The sequence below is a fragment of the Ailuropoda melanoleuca genome, unplaced genomic scaffold (genome assembly GCF_002007445.2).
Source record: "Ailuropoda melanoleuca isolate Jingjing unplaced genomic scaffold, ASM200744v2 unplaced-scaffold3580, whole genome shotgun sequence".
In the NCBI taxonomy this organism is placed as follows: Eukaryota; Metazoa; Chordata; class Mammalia; order Carnivora; family Ursidae; genus Ailuropoda; species Ailuropoda melanoleuca.
The window spans coordinates 1-3338 of record NW_023206948.1 but is presented as its reverse complement, the minus strand read 5'-3'; the positions used below and the strand labels follow the sequence as shown (position 1 = coordinate 3338).

The following is a 3338-nucleotide window of genomic DNA, read 5'->3' as shown; positions in this document are numbered from 1 at the left end:
TCTTTTTTTTTTTTTTTTTTTTTAACCTATCTGATGTGTTGTTTCCAGGAGCCACTTGCTTTAACCCCACACTTAGTCTTTCTTCATCACCCTGGATTCTGTGCCACTGGCTACTGGGGCTAGGGGATCTTGGAACAAGGGTTCTGGCCACTACGTGTGGACCTGGTCCTAGCAGCTGTCTCAAGTGTCCATGGATTCTTTTTCCTTGCTCACCTCAGCCTGCACCAGCTGCAAATGTGAAATCAACCTGGTCTGGCAGTGACTTTAAAAGATCTGGTAAAAACATTCTCATTTCTCTATCACTGCCTGGGCTTAGGTCTCAGATCCCAGATGTACCAAAACCCAGTCCAAATTATTCTATTTACATTTAATGAATGCCTGCTATATTAGGGTTTACATTTACATGTTTATGTGCTTTCTAGTTTTTCTATTTAATGGTCCCTTTTACTCTCCTTTCTTGCCCTCTTCAGGACTGATATTTTTATTACTTCATTTTTGCTTGCTAAACTGGAAGATATACACTTTGGCTACTCCGTCAGGGCTTGTCCTAAAACCTGCAGCATGCGTCCTTCGATTTATCAAGGTACAGTACTAATTGGTACTTTGACCCTCCTCCTGGACAATACAAGGAACTTAGAACACCTTAATTTCACATACCTCTGTCCTAACAGACAAGCTGTTGTTGTGCATTTTCAATTCCATATAAATTACACAGTTCTATTACTATTGTTGTATACAGCCATATTTTCTTAGGTAAGCCCACATGTTTGCTGGTTTGTGTTCTCCACTTCTTCCTGCATTTGACCTTCCTTATTCCTTATTCTTTCTCTTACTGAGTTTGCTTCTCTCTCTCTGCTTCTCCTCCTCTGAAAACATTTGATTTCACCCTCATCCTATGAGGATAGTTTTGCTGTTGACAGAATTCTAGTTTCTCCATCAACACTTATTTTCATTTCCTCTTTTATCTGTTTCCATTGCCTTTTGGTTTTCATCCTTGTCCTTGAACTGTTAGAGGCCAGTGTCCTCCCTCTTTGAAGACAATGTAACCACACCACCTGGGCTGCTTGAAAAATTAGCTTTGTTTTTTATTGTCTGCAGTTCAAAAAGATGTGTGTCTGTGTTTGGATATTTCCTTTTTTTTTTAAATTTGATTCTCCTTGGGATTTATTAGGTATCTTAAATTTCACAAGAGATAACTTTCATCAGTTCTGGAAAATTCTTAGCCATTATTAGAAAGTGCTTCTGTCCATTCTTTTCTGGTTTTCTGACTTCGGTTATGTATATCTTAGGTTTTCTCATGACATTGTTTACATCCATTAACCCCTCTTTGTATTTTTATCCTTATCTCTCCATCCCGCATCTGGGAGAATTTCTTCTGACCTATTTTCCAGTTCACTTAATTTCCTCTCCTCTTTTTTTCAGTGCTGTAAAATTACTTTAGTGTCATCCCCCCAAGATTGAACACATAGTAAAAAAGGGTATAACATATCATCTCTTACGATCTCAAGTGAAAAGCATCAAAATATACCAATTAAACTTTCTTTAAATAACCCTCTCAAGCAACTGGCTACAGAACAGAGGATGAGCTGCTTTTACAAGAACACTTTTGTGGGAGGACCTAGGATGAGTTAGATGAATTTGTGCTTTGGGGCCATGTCATAGATCATATTCCTCATATTCTAAAACTGGTTCTTCCACAGAAAATGTGGTTGTGAAATATCACACAACCTCCAAACATCCAGAGAAAAATGCCTTTCTCCAGTCACGAGGACAGTGACTTGCTCTCCAGCAGGTGGCAATGCTTTCTGCTTTACAACATGATTCTGCATGATGTTTTTGGTACCCATCTGCATGATGGTTTTGGTACCCGTTTTCTCCTTCATGGGGATTGTTCCTGAGAGCATTACCCAATAACCTTCCTGCATGCAAATTTCTGAGTCTCAGAGTCTGTTTGCTAGGACCCCGAACTCCAAGGGTAAGTTACAGAATTGCCCTGAGCTTCTGTTCTTTCACCTATAACTTGTGATGATCTTTCCAACGATATCAGAGATTATTGTGGGGATTAAATGAGATAATGCATGCAAAGTGCCTGGGAAAGTGCCTAACATACTTAGTACTCAAAGGAGTTTGTTATTAGGATTATTAATAAAATGGAGACATTATTATTTCCATTTTACACATGAGGAAACTGGGGCTCAGAAAGTTTAAGTAACTTGCCAAAGTCACATAGTCAATAGTGGAGCTGGAATTTAAATGTTGTGTACGTGTGTGTGCAGTTACACATATGTAAGTGCATATATCTGTTTATGGTTATATATATATGTGAAAAAAATATATATATACACACACGCACACATACACACGTGGGGTTTTTTCCTTTTTTAAAAAATATTTTATCTATTTATTTTAGAGAGAGAGAGCACGAGTGGCAGAGGGAGAGAGAGAGAGAGAGAACCTCAAGCAGACTCTAAGCTGAGTGTGGAACCCGAGGCATGGCTCCATCCCACGACCCTGAGATCATGACCTGAGCCTAAACCAAGAGCTGGATGCGTAACCGACTGAGCCACCCAGGTGCCCCTGGTTTTTTTTTTTTTTTTCCTGCTACTACTTTATATCGCCTGTTGTTCTTTGGAGCCAACATAGAAGTTTGGGTAGAAGTTTGATTAGAATAAACAGTTTGTGGAGGAAGTTGACAAGGACAGAGAGAAGTTTGTCTCTTGAGGCTTATGGGAAAATGTGTGACAATCAGCTTCAAAGAGGTGGAAAGAAGACCCAGGTGTACAATAGATCTGTGATAAAGGGGTCGAACTAAAAGGATGATAGAACACAGGAGTGAAAGGAAGCTATTGTTCGGGACTGTCATTTATATTGCAGAAATTGAAAAGCTGAAGCAGTGTCCTTCTCAGAAATTTTGATGGTTTTCAGAGTTATTTTTAACTAATGGCCAAATTCTTAGAACTGGGGGGAAAGCCATTACAGTTCGTGTTCTCTAAACAATTTGCACAATCCGCACGTAGTTTTTCTTCTTCTTTTTTCCACTCCGGGATAATGGGAATAATACTTCTTTTTGTAAAGGATTCCCCTGAGGAGGGCTGGTTGAGAATAGAAGGAACATAAAATGAAAGCAAAATGAATAAGAAGCCCTTGCTATTAGAGTTGGGAATCAACAGAAAGAAGCAGATGAGGAGACAGTATTTAAAACATCAGTCGTACCAGCTCTCAACCTCACCCCTCGGAGCATTATTCTCCCAAGACGCTTACTGTAGCCTGAAATCTCACCATTGGTTTGGGGTAAAGCCAAATCCGAGAGAAAATCAGTGAAAACCTCCTGGTCTTCT

General features: G+C 39.4%; 1 long non-coding RNA gene across 1 annotated transcript; it reads left to right on the top strand.

The window, feature by feature from the left end:
• Nucleotides 1-22: 22 nt before the first annotated feature.
• Nucleotides 23-2471, top strand: LOC117798833. Its single transcript, XR_004622910.1, has 3 exons — nt 23-583; nt 1701-1975; nt 2411-2471. It is a non-coding gene; the product is annotated as an uncharacterized LOC117798833 (long non-coding RNA).
• The last annotated feature ends 867 nt before the right edge of the window (nt 2472-3338 follow it).